This window comes from Emydura macquarii, unplaced genomic scaffold (assembly GCF_026122565.2).
Source record: "Emydura macquarii macquarii isolate MOO-44397 ecotype Brisbane River unplaced genomic scaffold, CSIRO-AGI_Emac_v2 contig_374, whole genome shotgun sequence".
NCBI lineage: Eukaryota > Metazoa > Chordata > Testudines > Chelidae > Emydura > Emydura macquarii.
This window is the reverse complement of record NW_027130511.1, coordinates 4,700,678-4,718,642: the sequence shown is the minus strand read 5'-3', so window position 1 is coordinate 4,718,642 and position 17,965 is coordinate 4,700,678. Positions and strand designations below refer to the sequence as shown.

Genomic DNA, 17,965 nt, shown 5'->3' with positions numbered 1-17,965 from the left:
AGTATCCAGCTTCAATCTTCCTGCCAAAAACAAGGTTTTTGGTAGAAAAGTAACCTAAGATTTGGCCTGCAAAATCACCTGCCTTACAATGGTGAAAATAGCTGTTTTGCAGAAATAGTTAGGCAATGACGTGAAACCATTGCAGTACTGGCAGATATTTTGAAATGTGTGCTCACAGTAGGATTTTGTACTCTTATTCCATTAAGCAAATTGTAATATTTTGCAGAGCTCTGTACTTCCTAGGTCCACTGCTATGTTTCTGATTTATATTTTCCTTTGTTTATTGCCATTATGAATGTCCCCCACCACCTTTTGTAATTGAAAAATCCTTGAACACTAGCAAATATTAAGAATCTAAGGGTGAAATTGTGACTCAATTAAAGTCAATGGCAAATCGCCCATTGAATTTAAAGGGAATAGGAGTGCACACTAAGTATTTGTATTCCCCCCCCCCCCTTCTCCTTTCTTCTGGAGTTGACATTACTTCCTCATTGTCATCATTCAACATTTCAAGAATTGCATACAATGGTTTGCAGGGATTTGTATAATTACAAACTACCTGTGATCTCTTAACTGAAATGCAGCCAATGCACCAGCTGTTGAACAATGCACACCAAGACTAATATATGAACAGGAAGCAAAGATATCCCTATCGGGTCACAACAATATATGTTTACTTAGGCTTATGGAATCTAATGAGAAATATGGTCAGGATCTGAAGGTCTAAAACCCCAACTTTTGCAAGAGTGCTTCCATTGGGATCAAAAGCTCTGCTTCCCGCTTCAGCAATGGTTGGAGTTCTATCTGGGTCCAGAAGTTAAAGCATGAGAGTGGGAGACAGAACACCTGGGCCAAGACTTCAAAAAAATCTTAAAGGTGTTCCTCTTAAAGTGTTTCAAGGTGGGCATTCAAAATTGTGCTTTATTTTGGTAATCCTGGCCCTGGTTTGTACTGAGTTCTGCCACTGATTTACTGTGTGATTAGGGGCAGGTCGCTTAACATAATTGTGCCTCAGTTTATTCAAATATAAAATAAGCGTAGTCCTATTTTCTTCCTGATGCTTTGATAAGACTTAGTTAAAGAAGTCAGTTCATGAAAGATGCTGTAAAAATGCTCCACTGGAGGTGTTGGTTTTTACAACTCCTCTTAGAACTATGTTGGAGCATTGGTTCAGTACTCTCCAAAAGTGGAGAGAAAGTCCTCCCAAGTGAGTCTCCAGCACTACTTCCCACACTGCTCTAGGTTTTTCTTTATCTCTAGTACAAATACTAATTAGGTCTGATCCTACTTAGCTTGTGAGATCTGACAAGATCACAATGTGACATAGTTTAACTGCATTATTGCTGGAATTTTGTAGCATTCAAATAATCATTTTCAAGTGAGATTTCTGGTAGTCTCTAGACATTCATATATTCTAGATGTGTTCAGTGTCCAAAAGTTTGTCTGCCTCTCTGTGAATCAAAATTAACCCAACACTCAAATTTCCAGGGCATGGAGATTCTCTAACTCCCCTTTAATAATATGTCTACATTGACTATTTAATTACAGTGTAATTACCATTAACTCCTGACTTAATTTCACAGTAAATCCTACAGCACTACAATTTCAACTGAATTTATTTCTGTTTCCTAAACTGCACTGCAAGTTCGACAATCATTACTTTCAGCTCTAAGTATAATGGCTCAGTAATCCACAAGAAGCCTTTAAATACTCTGTCATGATACAGTATTTACCAGTAAAACCTATTAAATTAATAGGTATGCTTTCAGCTCCTCATAATTGGGCATTGCCCAATATCCTATTGTCCATCTATTTATCTTTATGTATCCACCATTTGTACATAATTTTGATGTCCCAATCAATATGGTTTCTAGATGCCAGATAAAAGAATGAAAATTGTCTGCCTGGTAAGGCTGTATTCTCTCCTCCCTCAGTGAGGTTGTATTATATGCATCTTTGGGGGAGATACGGATAGTAGGAAGAAAACTCATTGACTGATATGTCATTGCTTTAGATTATCAAAAATGTGCATCTTGCATTGTGCTCTGAAAAAGGAAATTCAACAGCCAGGCACCATGCAAAGAACTTTGCTGTAGCTATCTTCAACTATACTGCCCCTGTTGGTCCTAGAATGCATGTTTTGGTGTGGAGAGGGAGAGCCACAGTCCCTCAGGTTTTCATTTTTCACGTCCTAAGATCATCAAGCTTTTGAAGACACAGATCAGGCATTTTAAATTGGATCCAGTACTGAACAAGCAGTAGTACAGTGCACAGAGCTCATGAAGGCAGACCACTAAATATTGACAAATTTTATAAGTATTTGTACACAAATGCAAGAAGTCTAAATACTAAGATGGGGTGAGCTTGTGAGCCTGGTATTAAATCAAGATATTGATATAACAGGCATCCCCAGGAACTTGGTGGAATGATGATAAACAATGGGACATGGTAATATCAGGGTACAAAATATCTAGGAATGACAGTAGTTTGCACTGGTAGGGGAGTGGCACTATGTGTGAAAGAAAGCATAGACTCAAATATAGTAAGTATCTTAAATGAATCAAACAGTACCGTAGAATCTCTATGGATAGAAATTCCATGCTTGAATAATAAGAGTACAGCAGTAGATATATACTGCTGCGTAGGATGGTGATTGTGAAATGCTCAGGGAGATTAGAGAGGGTATAAAAACAGAAAACCCAGTAATATTGGAGGATTCAAGTATCCCCATATTATGGGAACATGTCATTTCAGGGTGGGATGCAGAGATAAAATTTCTAGAAACTATTAATGAGTGTTTCTTGGAGCAGCTAGTTCTGAAACCCCCCGGGCAGAGGCATTTCTTTATTTAGTCCTAAGTGAGGCATAGGCTTTGGTTGAAGAGGTAAATATAGCTGAACAGTTCAGTAATAGCGACCATGATTTAATTAATTTTAACATTCTTGTAGGAGGAAAAATACCAAAGAAACCCACCACAATAGCATTTAACTTTAAAAAAAACTATACAAAAATGAGGCTAGTTAAAGAATAGTCACAAGAATAAAATGCCTGAAAGCTATATGAAAACTTTTTTAAACACTGTAATATTGCTCAAACTATATGTACACCTCCACACCAAAAAAAAAAAGGTAAGAGACACCCCCCCCCCCCAAAAAAAAAAAAAAAAAAAAAAAAGCCACCATACAGGCCTGCTGATGCAGGGGGAGGAAAGAGAGGGAGAGAGGCTGGGGGAGAGGCAAGTGGGACAATTGTCCAGGGGCCTGGAGATTTAAAAGGATGTGGGTGGTTGGGAGGATAGATAAATATCTTTCTCTCCTCCACACCCTCCTTTCACCAAGATCCCTGCTGCTCCTGCTCTTCGCCTCTCCCCTGAGCCAAGCTTATTTATTATGTGCCATGCAGGTTCCTGGGCATCTGAGGAGGTGGTATCTGCTACTCAGCTTCCTGGGTTCATCAGTAATCTGCCTGGGGAGTCCAATGGTCCTGGGAAGCTGAGTGGCAGATACCACCTGCTCAGCCACCCTGGAACCTGCATAGCACATAATAAATAAGTAAAAACTTCCAGTGGAAGCCCACTTGGACCTCAGCCATCCCTTTCTTGGGGGTGGGGCGGTCCTTGACTGTTCTGCCCTGGGGCCTGGAATTGCTGTTGGTGGGCCTGACAGAGTAGAAGAGGCAGTTAGAGATAAGACATCTTTTCAAAAATTTGAAGTCAAATCCTACTGAGTAACATAGAAAGGAGCATAAACTTTGGCACGTTGACTGTAAAAATAATAATAATAATTTGTCCGGCTGAAAAGGAATTTGAAGAGCAGCTAGTGCAGAAGACGGAAACTAACAGCAAACAAAAAAAAATGTTAAGTATGTCGAAAGTAGGAAGCCTGCCATATAATCAGTGGGGCCAGTGGATGAATGAGGTGCTAAAGAAGCACTCAAAGAAAAAACCATTGCAGGAAAGCTAAAATTAATTCTTTGCATTGGTCTTCACTGCAGATTATATGAGGGAGATTCCCATATCTGAATCATTTTTTTTAAAGTGACAAATGTGAGAAACTATCCCAGATTGAGGTGTCAATAAAGGAGGTTTTGGAACAAATTGATAAACAGTAATAAATCACCAGGACCAGATGGTATTTACCCAAGAGCTCTGAAGGAACTCAACTATGAAATTGCAAAACTGCAAACTGTGGTATGTAATCTGTCATTTAAATCCACCTCTGTACCAGATGACTGGCAGATAGCTAATGTAATGCTGTTTGTTTATTTATATTTTTAAAGGCTCCAGAGGTGATCCTTGCAATTACAGGCCAGTAGGCCGAACTGCAGTGCCAGACAAATTGGTTGTAACTATAGGAAAGAACAGAATTATCAGTTGCATAGATGAACATGATTTGCCGGGGAAGAGTCAACATGGCTTTTGTAAAGGGAAATCATACTTCACCAATCTATTAGCATTCTTTGAGGATGCCCACAAATATGTGGACAAGGGTGATCCAGTGGATACAGAGTACTTGGACTTTCAGAAAGTCTTTGACAAGATCCCTCACCAAAGGCTCTTAAGCAAATTAGGCAGTCATGGGATAAGAGATAAGGTCCTCTCCTGGATCAGTAACTTGTTAAAAGATAGGAAACAAAGGATAGGAATAAATGGCCAGTTTTCAGAATGGAGGGAGGTAAATAGTGGGGTCCTCCAAGGAACTGTACTGGGACCAGTATTGTTCACTATATTCATAAATGATCTGGAAAAAAAGGATAAACAGTGGGGTGGCAAAGTTTTCAGACAACACAAAACTACTGAAGATAGTTAAGTTCAAAGCAGACTGTGAAGAGTTACAAAGGGATCTCACAAAACTGGGTGACTAGACCAGAAAATGGCAAATGAAATTCAGTATTGATAAATGCACCTTGCAAAATGTAATTCCAACTATACATACAGAATGATGGGGTCTAAATTAACTGTTACCACTCAGGAAAGAGATCTTGGAGTCATTGTGGGTAGTTCTCTAAAAACATCCACTCAATGTGCAGTGGCTGTCAAAAAAGCTAACAGAATCATAGGGACTATTAGGAAAAGGATAGATAAGACAGAAAATACCATATTACCACTTTGTAAATCCATGGTACGTCCATTCCTTGAAAACTTCATGCAGTTCTTCTCATGCCATCTCAAAAAAGATATATTAGAATTGGAAAAGGTCCAGAGAAGGGTAAAAAATTATTAAGGTTATGGAACAGCTTGCATATGAGGGCAGATAAAAAAGATTGGTACTGTTCAACTTAGAAAAGAGATGACTAGATGGGGAAATGATAGAGGTATATAAAATCATGAATGGTATGGAGAAAGTGAATAAAGAAGTATTATTTATGCGTTCATATATCACACAAACCAGGAATCACTTAACAAAATTAAGAGGCAGAAGGTTCAAAATAAATAAAAGGAAATACTTCTTCATACAACACACAGTCAACCTATGGAGCTTTTTGCCAGGAGACGTTATGAAGGCCAAAAGCATAACTGGGATCAAAAAAGAATGAAGTTGATGGAAGATAGGTCCATCAATAACTATATTAACCAAGATGGTCAGAGATGCAACCCCATTCTCTGAATTTCAAACTCCTGAAATTCTCCTAAACTCCTGACTGCCAGAAGCTGGGACTGGATGATGGGATGGATCATTCAATAAATTGCCCTGTTCTGATCATTCTCTGTGAAGCTTCTGGCATTGGCCACTGTCCGAAGACAGGGTACTGGGCTTGATGGACCACAGGTCAGACCCAGTATGGCCATCCTTTTGTTCACATGTGATATGCCGTTTTGTACTTCTGCTTAGGAGATGAGCCAACCATACAGTGGCCCAACTTACTATGACACTTCCGTAGTCAGCCCTAGATAATGTGGAATTATTTGTAGCATCCCTGCTAAGAGATGATTGTCTCAGTTAAAGTGCAACCAGAAGAGTCACCCATGCTAAGTGTGCAAGGGAAATGGTGATTCCCCATGGAGCCAACACTGCCACTCTTTCCTACAGTAGCAAATAGACGCACAGACTAACCAATGTTAGGTCGGAGACAACTTTTGTTATTACAGTAGCAATGCAAGACATCAGCTATTCCTGTACCCCAACATGCTGTGTGATTGTGACTGAACGGGTTTGGGATGCTGTGCGTTTCAATATCTGTGCAGTGGAGTTAGTGGGCCAAATTCATCGCTGGTAGAACTCCACTGGCATTACACTAAGTGTGATTCCAACCCTGTGTGGCATATCCATGTGAAAAAAGCGTGCAGCATTTCACGATGGTTCGATACAATAACCCATGCTGCTTTTGTGGATTGCAGGAAATGGGTTAATGGCTGGCTTGTTTACTGTTGTACAGATTTATGCCTGCTACAGGGGGGGAAAAAAAATCAGGCTACCCAAATAGCCCCTGTAAGCAGAATTTCACTGGATTCCATTGAATTTTAATGCTGCTATTCTGGAGAATAAGCCTTTAAAATGTAGTTCATAGTAATTTAAAGCTTTTTTTCATCTGTCTTAGATGTGAGTGAAGGGCAGGTGGGGGAAAAAAAAATGACATGCCACAGTAATACATGAAGCTTTCCTTCTTTCTTCAGGTAGTGGGTTTTTTAGTACATATGTATGTATCCTTTTGAGGCACTAAATTCTGCAATGTCTCTGGTTAATAGGGTGTCACATCAGCAAATTAATCCCCTTCTCCCTTTTCCCCCTCCCCCATTAAAAACATTTACACTGTAAGAATAGCAGCTGGATTCTTGATGATTTTGCCTGTTCCAGGGATGCTGCCTTGCATGCAAGTTGATTTGAGTAACTTGGCAATGCTTGAAATTTCCCTATGCTTGTGCATGTGGTTTGCTGGTGGGAGATTGGCAAGTGTCTGAAAGATGGTTTAAAATTCAGTTATGCTTTGTGGAGGCCACTCAGTGGCACCTGGAATGCTGCTTGCAGTTGCTTTCTTTTGTTATATGATACTCTGAATAATTATTGTGTTCCGAGGAGGAGCAGGAGTTCACTCTCAATTGCCAATTTCAGTGCAAAGACCTGCAGTTTACTATTCTCACTCTACTTTGTGCTGGAAAAAAACAATTATCTTCCCACTCTCTTTGCTTAACTGTCTGTCACATTTTAGCTATCTATTTGGAATATACCTATTTTTTGGTGTCTCTTCAGTTTTCTTTTTCCCTCTCTTATTTTATGGACTGTCAAAGACTATAAGGTATGTCTGACTAAGGCTGCGGGGCAATACAATTGTAAGATAGATGGTCAGACTCAGGCCCTGCAGTATAGACATTCTATACCCATGTACTTTCTACCTTTTGTCACTCACTCTGTCCATCTATTAATCTCTGTGCCTACTCACTTACCTATCTTGCAGTATTTCCCATTCCTTTGTACCTACTCTCCCCTAGGATGGATACAAATAGATGATTTTTATTTTTAAAATGGATTTTTTTTAACTATTAAAAAAATCCAGGGTCGTTAAAAAAAAATAAACCTGAATTTTTTTTATATTTAAAAATACATTTTTAAAATAAAAATCATCTATTTGAATTGGCTACCTATGTTAAAGCCTGAATTTATTATAATCTATTAGATCAACTTAAATTAAATATAAGAAATACTAGTAAATAGAACATATTTGCCACCAAATTTTAAAGAAAGTCAGACCCCTGAACAGGTGGAAGTCAATGACTAAACACTTGGAACTAGAGTTTTTCAAGTGCTAAATCACCTTTTAACATCATCATCTTCTGCAGTTCAGAGAATTTTTTTTAATTTCAGTTTATTCAACTAGTTCAGTTCAATGACTAGTTCATTCAAAATTAAGAAGCCAGTTGGAAGTTGAAAAAGCAAGAAAACTTACCTTTCCTTTTTTGGTCTATGAATAAAAACTAGGTGTGAGAGGCTGAGATCTACTAGTTCTAAAATCCTGAAAGACATGGTGACCAGAAATAATCTGTTAAATTCCCTGACTACAGATAATGCTTTCTTTGTTTGCTTTAATTGGTTGGTTTTAAATGCAAAATGTGTTTCCATAAGAAAAAGAGTTTCTTTTCCACACATTTTAGGTGGCTTTATATAACAATAATTTTTAAAATGCTGTTTTTGTGCATTTTTAATTTGAAGTCGCATAGATATAGAGCTTGACACAAATCGCAAGTAAGAAATTAATCATCTATTAAATGCATCTTTCACCATTTTCTAAAATAATAAAAGAAGTGAAAATTAAGAAACCGGGTAAATGTATGTTAAGCTATAAAATTGTTTAAGTAGAGGGGGTGTGTCTGTGTGTGTGTTCTCCTGGTTAGGAAAAAAAAAACACCAAATTTGATGTGAAGGCTGCTTACTTGTGAATTAACATGTTTTAATACTTACCGACCAATGAGAATCAACCTTTCTTTAGGAAAATAACTATAAAGTACAAATGCAAAAGAAGGTTTTAATTTATTATTTAAATTGATGTTTCCTGCTTGATTTAAATCATGACTAAAATTGGTGATTTTTAAATGTCCCCCATGTCACTTATCAACTGCATCACCCTCCTCACCCCTTGATTCATTACTCTTTGTCCTTTATAGTCTTCCCATCTTTTATCTGCCTAGCTGTCTCCAAGCACCTTGTCTGTTTGTGTCCAGCCATTCTTCTGTCTACCAGAGCCTTCCATTCATCCTCCATTCATTATCCAGCCTATTAGAGTTTGGCACTGGGCAATGTGCTATCCAGACAATGCAATGCTCACAGGTGAGACGATTCAGGTTCATGGGCGGTCGGTGAGAGAGAGTGTGAATTCTTCCACCTTACATTTAATCAGGAAGATTTAGGCCCTTTAGGGAAATTGTTCAGCAGTCCTGTGAGATTCCTGATAAAGATAATAGAATCATGGAATTGACATAATTGGAAATGGACACAGTAAATTGGATCCCACCTGGTTTATCCCCCTAGCCTCTGGGGGCAGGACAGGATTGTTCACTACTGTGCATTCTCCAGGGGTTTGTCGTGCAGTTTTAAAAGATGCAAGCAATGATGTTTCCACTGTTCACTTGTGCATCTCTTCCACAATATAATAGATCTTCCCATAATGTAGTTCCAACTGAACTTCTCCCAAAAGGAGGGTGGTTCTTGAACTAGTCCTTTGAAAATGGAATAGATACTACTGCCTCTTTTGTGTATTATAAAATTATGTCATCCAGATAGGCCTCCAAGTCCAATTTTATCATCTCCCAAGATCAGGAGTAAAATCGGTACAGGATCTGTTGGGAGCTGGGATCCAATACCCTTTCAGTTGAGAGATGCTATCCTGCACAGTCTCCATCTTTTCCATAATCTTATGTGCCTATCGTATCATTCTTTCTCTAGACAGACCTCACTGTCAGAAACATTCACTTTTTTGTCCCTGTGCTTATTAATACTTTACAAGATGTCCCCATCAGAAAAACAACGTGTAACTTCTCCTCAAACATCCCAAGAAGGTAATTATTTTCTAGCCCTAGTTTACAGATGGATAAACTGAGGCACAGAGGTGAAGTGACTGCCCAAGGTGACAGAGTGAGTCAATGGAAGAAGTGGAAACCAAACCCAGGAGTCCTGATTCACAGCCTTCTACTCTGTCCTCTAGGGAATATCCTTTGAACACTTATCCACTCTTTTAATCTCCTACAAAAGTGATGTCATTGGGAAATCCAAGAAAGCAGCGCCTTTGGAGTACTGCCAAACAAGCAGTACTTTTATTTTTACTACAATATTTTTGTTTATCTCATGTGATAGGAATCCTGTTTTTAGTGATGGAAATTCACCTTGTCAGGAACCATTCTCCCTTTACTACAAAATGGCATTCACAGAAATAAAAATCTCATTGCTTACTGAACGTTCCAAGTTAAGTGACAAATAAGCAGTGTCTCTGTGGCTTAGAGTCTTGAGAAGGAACACATGGAAATCTAGGTAACTTTGTCTCAGCTGAAATAATTCATTTCTAAACACCCATCACCTCCTTTAAAACAAGATCACCTGTACTATCAATATAACATCCAGTCTGTCTCTATGTGAGCACTCTGTGCTGTTTAAATGCCGTTCCAGGCGGTGTTCATGAAGGGAGCAGGGAAGTAACAACCCTCCATATAGCTCTGGTGCAATCCTAGATTCCCTCCCCTTCACCAGGAGATCTGGCAGGGTACAGAAAGGGCCAGCAGCAGCAGTACAGGCAGAGTATTCCTAGGCTCTCGTCATTTGGTGCTTCTGTGCTCCTGTCAGGGCTGATCCAGGCCAGTGACTGCTGTTCCTGGCTGTTGGCCCCCCTCTTGTGCTCTGCCAACCCTGAGGGGTGGGGGCCACTCCAGTATGTGAGGAGTTCGGCATTTCTTCAAGCAATGCTTTACACCACTTTTTACTGTGCTTAGTGGCAAGTCCAGCCCCACATCTGTGGGCATGAGGGATCTTCTATGGGAAGCGCACCAGTTCTAGTGCCAGAAGTGACACACTGGGGGCCACAGACGTTTTGGTGATTGGCTCGAAGGCCTTGAGGCCATCACATTTCCCCAAAGTCAAGCCCAGCTTCTTGGCGTGGATTGGATCCTTACTGCAGCTCCTCCTGCTGCTCCACTTTCATAGTATCTCCTTCCATTCTGCCCACTGGAACCTTTATGTGGAGAGACGCGGCTGCTCACACGGGGTGGAATGTGTACGTGACTCTGTCCTCCATGGTTGGTTTTGGTATGGTTTTTTGGATCTGAAAATTTGGTGGAGGACCCCACCTTGGACATTCCTGTGTTTTGGAGGCTCTTGGGGGAGGATAGAATTGTTGATGTGGCAAAGTACTGGTGTATAATCCAGAGGATGTGAAGCTGAGCTTGCTTAATGAAGGGCTCTAAATAGTCTCTCTGTCCAACCATGCACCCTTCTGGGTGAAACTGAAGTGAGGCTGGTTTCTTTTTTAGTTCTGGGTGTCCGTGAGGGGTTATTTTATTGGCATTTGGGCTGGCTGGTCAGGGAAGGTTTTGTTTTACATTGTTTCTAGAATTTGTTTGGTTACTGGCCCCTTTTGCTGGAGGAATGTGTTTACTTAATTACTGGACCAGGTTTTCTCACCACAGCTTCTTTTTTCCCCATGCAGTTTGGAGTGAACACTTTTTATAAAGAAACAAAGCCCAGCTGAGGCTCCAACCTAGCTCACGGACCATGTGGGACCAAATTCAGAGGTCATATGTGGTGATTTGTCTGTCACATTCCTTTGTACTCGGAGTCCTTTAGACTGACTTACACCAGCTTTCCAACATATAGTGGACCCTGAGTTGATGTAACATTAACTCACAGACTGGGATCTGCTATTAGTGTGCTCAGGAATTGACACGACTCTCGTTCGATAATGACTGACAGGCTTTAATTACTATACTTATAAACATATAAAATGAGCCCCCAAACCAAAAGTCCAGTATATTTTAGCTGCAAAAGCAATTATCCTCACCAATGCAGGCAAGAGGCGGTGATGGTTTCTTAGCCGCTTCCCCTGAGAGCCTGGATCCATGGTCTCAAAAGGCAGCTGGGCAAGATGGTAGTTCTTCTCAGTTTCTTGTCAAGAGTGATTCTTCTTCTCTTGAAGCTTGCCTGCTTGCTTATTTCCATTGCTTCTCTTTTTATATTCTTAAATCCAATGTTTTTCAAAGCATTTTGGTAATTTACATGTGTAAACACAGGAATTCCAGAAAACAATACAAGAGGGAGAGACCCATGTGCTTTAATTAGTGAAAAGGTGCTAGCCACCTAGATTTGTTCTTTAGCTTCAGTGTTCCACCCTTCAAACAAAGGGGTATTGGGGTTGTTGTGATTAAATTGAGCAATACCTGGGGTGGCATCCAGCCATTAGCTTTGATCCTAAGGTATTTTGAGAGGACTGTAGACCGTGGAATTTCAGCTAAGATGGGCCAACTTATAAAATTAAACTACCAAATTAATAAGTGCATATTGAAGAGTATGTGAAATGGTGACTGGAGCCCATTTTGAAAAGGGGTGATTGTTTCTCATTTACACACTGAGGAGCACAGAGGCATAAGTTAAGGCAGGCAGTTGAGACTCAATTCTGAACGTGGCCTTGGGTGTAGATCTCTGTCCAGGAAGCTTTTTTGCTTTTATTTTGTTTGGCTTTTTTTGTTAGAATTCCCTGGCTCTCTTCTGAGAACCTGTTCAGGATTTTACTCCCAATCCTGCTTTGTTGTTGTGGGAGAGTTGAGTCAGAAGCTAACCCTTGGCCTGCAGGAAGTCAGGTGGGACCTCTGCAACCAATCACATAGAACTTGATTTAAAAAAAAATGCATTATTCAAGTCCTGGAAGTTCTAAGGATCCTGTTCAATTTCTTGGATCCCAAATCTCCTTAACTCTGCCTCGGAGCAGCTGAGAGGTGGGTGTAAATACAAGCGTCTAGGAAGATTTAAGAAATTGACAGCACTGCATAGCGAAAAGGAGACTTTGAGCAAGCCTCCTCACTCATGACCTTGCAGCATTCTCTGGCTTGCCCATGACAGACACACTGCTAGTGATGTTCAGTTGCTCAGTGAGGCAGTCTGAAACTACACACGTTCCAGGGAGGGAAACTTCCCAGGCTGCACCATTTTGAGAGTTCCTTCTTTGTATCTCAGCCTCAGAAAAGCAAGGACAGAGCTTTAGCTCCGTTCACCACCAAATTCACCTGACTTCTTGAGGTACCTTCCAGGTCCACATTTCTGTGTTTCCACAGGGATTGCAGTACATTGTGGTAAAGTAATCGGCACTGAAGCCAAATCAAGAAGAGTAAAGCTGTGGTCCCTGAAGGACAGCCAATATCTCCTGGAGAATTTTGAAACAACATCCTTTCTACATAAGGAGGATCCAAACTTGCCCAATTCAGGCCTGCATTGGCAACCTATGTGGAGCCCAAGAACCATATGTAATTTGCATAAAATGATGCAAATTGGTGCTACCCTACTTTTTAATATTGAGATATGGGCCACAAGGACTTCAAGTTCCAGCATGCAATGTTCTCTCTTGAACCTAACTAACTAGCTCCATTCAAGAGGGAGGTACAGACCAGTATTCTGCATCTTCTGTTTATTCCTGCAGTGCTCGGTGATTCCAGAGCAAACTGACTCAGTTTCCATGCCAGTTGATGATTTTTCTAACTGGCAGCACTGCAGGCTTTATCTGGGATGTGAAAATCCTTCTTTGCTCTTAATGTCTTATGCATCGCCCCAACTACTAAAAATTCTGTAGTTGGAATTTAGTTGGTAATTTGGTTCGAGATGCACAGGGCAGGGCAGAACAGAACTCAAGTGGCTCTTTTTGAAATGTATGGGCTCTGGGAAGTTGGCAATATGTCTGAGTTGTGTTAGCACAATTTTTACCAAGGTCCCTTTCTGGCCATAATCACATATGATTGAACTCAGGAAGCTCCTGGATCATTCAGGGGAGGGTCAGAAACATAACTGTTTGGAATACTTAAACACGTCAGTAATTATTTTGAAAACACAGGTAGTTAAGTTAATTTAAACTGGGTCCTCTTTGAAAGCTCATGATTACCTAGTGCTGCCTTAAGAGTGTGTCTGCGTAGCAGCTGGGGATGTGATATGCACCCTGTGTGGACATATCTGTGCTAGTTGGACTCCAGCTAGCTTACTAAAAACAGACGTGAAGATGCCACTGCATGGGCTTCAGTGCAGGTTGCCTAAGCCCCTTGATCCCACCTGGAAACGTACTTGCTTGTGCCATGGCTTCCTCACTTCTGTTTTTAGTGAGTTAGGTAGAATACAGCTAGCTCTCTTGCATCTGCATGAGCTGCCATTCACACACCCAGCTACAAGGTAAATGTACCTAGGCCTCTGCAATTTGTGATGATGCGGTGACTAATAGAACAATGAGCAAGGACATTCCAGGAAGTTTGTAAATTATGTTCTTAAAACATTCTCCATCTTGCTAGTTTCTTGTACCTCTGGCCATGTATGCATATCACAGTTGTCAGCTGGGATAGAACCTAAGACACAGAGCACCAGAAGTATGAACTCCTATCACTCAAACTACAGGATTAACTCTTCTAGCCCTTGACAATCAGCAGCCTCTTATACCTGCTGGGCTAACCAGTAGAGGAAGACACGATCTTTTGCATTAAACCAGTGTATATTACCCTCCTATCACATGCCACCTGGGTAATCTGTTGTTCCCCCAGGTGGATTTAGGGATTCACCACAATATGCACCCAAATGGAACCTGGATGTCCTTTCCTCGGCATGATCCATGAGCTTAGCTCTGGATGTGTGTGTGTGGCAGGAGAGAGCAGTCTGCTGCTTATTCTCTATGGCTCTTTATGACTATAGAGTTCTTCTGGGCCAGTGGCATCTATATTTACATTATATGTGTTTGTGCAGTGACAGGATATTGCCACACATCTGCCAAACCAGATTCTTTGTTTTGTGTTGGGTTTGGCAGACTTAGATAGGTTTGGAATATGCCCAGACATTCATGCTCCCAATACTTAACTTTTTGGTTTTCACCCAGGCCTCTTAAAATTCCTTCTGTTTGACTTGATTGCTTTAGTTACTGTGTTTTTCAGCTGCAGGACAAGAGCCTGGGTTTTCAGGCTTACTCCACTGGAAAGGTAAGCTATTGTTACTTACATTGCATGCCCTGGGCACATGGATTATTTCCGGGTGTCTCTCTTAGACTGTCCAAGTGGATGGATGTATAAATCAATACCCAGTGTGGCACTGTCTTCATGTCCTAGGGCATTGAGGGAAACGTTACCACCTTTTATCCACAGACCATTTCCAGGAATTTACTCTGATTTTTGGCTGCACACTGTGAGGGTCCCAATTAGTGTCTGAGTTATTTTCCAGGAAGTTCTTGCTTCTAAATCTATCATATGACTGCAGCATCAACACATCTGTGGAAACTGTATTTTAAATGGTAACATCTATCGCAAAGGACTCATGATGGAGATGGATGGACCCTTAACGAGGCTGTAAAGGCAGAGGGTAAAACCCAGTAACTGGGTGCTCCTGTAATCATTGCTGAGATTGTGTAGAACAATCACCAGCCAAGTCTTTGGAGGGTGTTGGATGAGAAACCCAGAGCCTAAATAGAGAGCAGGAGCCCCTGAAGGGCAGTGTTACTCAGTAGCCTGACTAGAAACTCCAGTTTGACTAATTCCGCAGATGTTGTGGAACCATAAGCTGCAAACAGGGAAGGAACAGAGCTATTATTAACAGTGTTATCTTGATAGAGTTGGAATTGCTGACAAGTTGGTTGGTTTTTGTTTTGACTTTGAAACACCAGACTTTGCCTCTGGACTCTGGCTAGAAGGAGTCCTTATCTCTAGTCCATATGAGGTCTGGTTGAAGCAATTCTTAATTTGCGATTTGGCATAACACCTCTGATGCAAATATGTATCTGGCCTGACTAGCTGCTTCACTGTTAGCATGGATGAAGTGCTGCACCAGGCCTATTTCCTCGCTTCACAGCTTTGACGTGTTAGCAGAAGGTACAAGGTATAGGCCCTGTGGTCAGTCTGGCATAGGCAGGTGTGTTGGCTGCGTAAAGCTGACATCATACCAGCTGTAAGGGAACATAGTCTTTCCTTGAGTGTTACCGAACATCTTGATATATTAACAGTGTAACATATGCAAATCTTGTTGGACCAATAAAGTTTATTGATCCTGTCAGGGAGGGGATTGAAAATGTCTGACCTATAGTGTATAGCAGCAGTGAAGGGGTTAAACCATCTGAGTTCAGTCCCTTATTTTTGTCCTCTGAATAGTTTCTACTAGATTCCGAAGTTGTGATCAACTTTGGTCCTGGAGGCTGTACAGAAATACCTAATCTATTGCTGTTACATGGCTTGAGAGTGACTGACAAGGCAGGGTTAATGGAGAACTAATCTGTTAGCCTCTCTATGGAGGCATATCAAGAGGTGGAGATATTAGAGGTTTCTTTTTTGAAATAAATCCAATGTGGGCTGTGCTACTCATGTTCTATCTCTTGCAGGGTTGGACTGGATCAGTACTGGATAAGAGGTTCCCAAATAAATTCCAGGTAGCTGTAGGATGTGTAGCTGGTGATTAAGTGGAGGGCAGTCTTCCTTGAGTTACTGCTGATCCCAGTGCCCCAGTGTGCTACTCTGTGTGGTGTTGCGGTGCTGGAGGTGCCTTGGGGGAGCTGAGATGTGAAACAGTCCCTAGTTGTCAGTGGGTGCAGTTACCACAGATGTGGAGCTTGGGGGTACACTTTGACATCTCTGTCAGGCGAGATGTCTTTGTGGTCAAGAGTAGCTTATATAGCAAGTTCTATTTTTCTGAGACCACGATTGATCATACCATGATCACCCATACTGTTTTTGTGGGCAGGCTAGCCTCCTGTAATGTGCCTAACATGGTTTCTCCTGAGGAAAAGTGTTGTAGAATGTGAGTGTTCATTGCTTCTTTAGGAGCCGAGTCAATTATATTCTTCCTACACACGGACATGAATTTACACTATCTGGACATGTACCAAAGGATGCAAGTCAAGGTCTTAGTATTAATAATTAAAGCCACTCCTACTCTAGGCCCAAAGTACTAAAGCAATCACCTGTCATTGTATGTACAGTATCTGCCCAGCAGTTAGTTGAGGTTCTTGGTCTTTAAATTCACTCAAGATCAGGACAGGTTTTACTTGGTGAAGTTTCACAGAGGATGACCAGATAGCAAATGTGAAAAATCTGGATGGGATGAGGGGTAATAGGCGCACATATAAGTAAAAGCCCCAAATACCAGGACTGTCCCTATAAAATCGGGTCACCCTGGTTCCACAGTTGAGGCATTCATTCATTTGGGAATGTGTGGGGAGAGGAGTTGTACAAGACTGAAAAGCCCTTTTGCTTGGTAAATCAATGGATTAGATGAAATAAATACAGTCTCATGCAATTATTTGCAAGAATACAGGCATTAACCCAAATGCCGTGGCTAAATTCCAACTAGAGCAACTATATTCTGCCTCTCTGAATTCCCTGTGCAGTTTCTAAATAGGATTACCTTAATTAAACAGCTGCCTAGTTTGATCTCTGAGATGACTGCACTCCTGTATTGAGCAGAGTGACTCGTGTATGTACATGTCTCTCTCTCTCTCACACACACAAAGTTCACTTAGTGTTAGAATCAGTTATACACAATATACTTTTTTTCCTTGAACCAGCATTCTTCAGTAAGCAGTCAGATGTATCTTGAAGTGAATAAGAAGCTCCCAAAAGAAACTCATTTTCACATTCAGTCCATTTATGCAAATTGTCTCAGCCTCCCCATCTCACTGTCTTGTCAGAGTTGCACATACAAAACAACATGACTAGACTGAACACATCATTTAAAATCGGTTTCAAAGTAAAACTGGAAACTCAGCTGCTTCGGATTGAAAATTCATTTCCATTTGATCATAACACTACTCTTCTATAGTGCTTTACATTTTCATAGTGATATTAAAACAGGCACACTTTCCCACAGATTTATGTAAAATAACTAGGTTCATAGATGAACTTTCCATTAATCCAGTTGGCTTTGTGACTTAAACAATTGAAGTTGTTTTAAGTAGTTTGGAGTTCCCTATGAAATACAGGTACCTATATAAGCATATGTGCATAAAACTGGATCTGGAATACACTGTATGAAATCCATCACTGCTGCTGCCCTCTATACAGAGATCTCTATTAATCTATGCAGCTGTTTGTCTGATCTTCAGAGATACTGAGCTCCACAACTCCCATTGACTTAAATGAGCATTGCTGGTGCTCAGCACATTTTGAAAATCAGACAACTGTACACCCTGCCAGGCTACAGTTTCTGAAACTGAATTGCCACCGCTTTGTGGCTGTTGTAAGTGATACTTTGCAATACAGAAGGGTCAGAGCCAAGAAATCTTTGCTAAACAAACAAACAAACAAAAAGAGTGAAATCTGTCTCAGCAATTC

The 17,965-nt window shown here is 40.8% G+C and overlaps 1 protein-coding gene and 1 long non-coding RNA gene across 12 annotated transcripts in view; both read left to right on the top strand.

Moving 5' to 3' along the window:
- Positions 1–17,965, top strand: part of NRXN3 (neurexin 3) — a 1,218,301-nt gene that overhangs the window by 490,123 nt on the left and 710,213 nt on the right. The window lies entirely within an intron of this gene.
- LOC137142948 (uncharacterized) overlaps positions 1–17,965 on the top strand; it is a 33,351-nt gene that overhangs the window by 2,188 nt on the left and 13,198 nt on the right. Inside the window, exon 2 of the long non-coding RNA XR_010917056.1 lies at positions 14,588–14,632. This is a non-coding gene — a long non-coding RNA (uncharacterized lncRNA). The remainder of the gene's footprint in view (positions 1–14,587; positions 14,633–17,965) is intronic.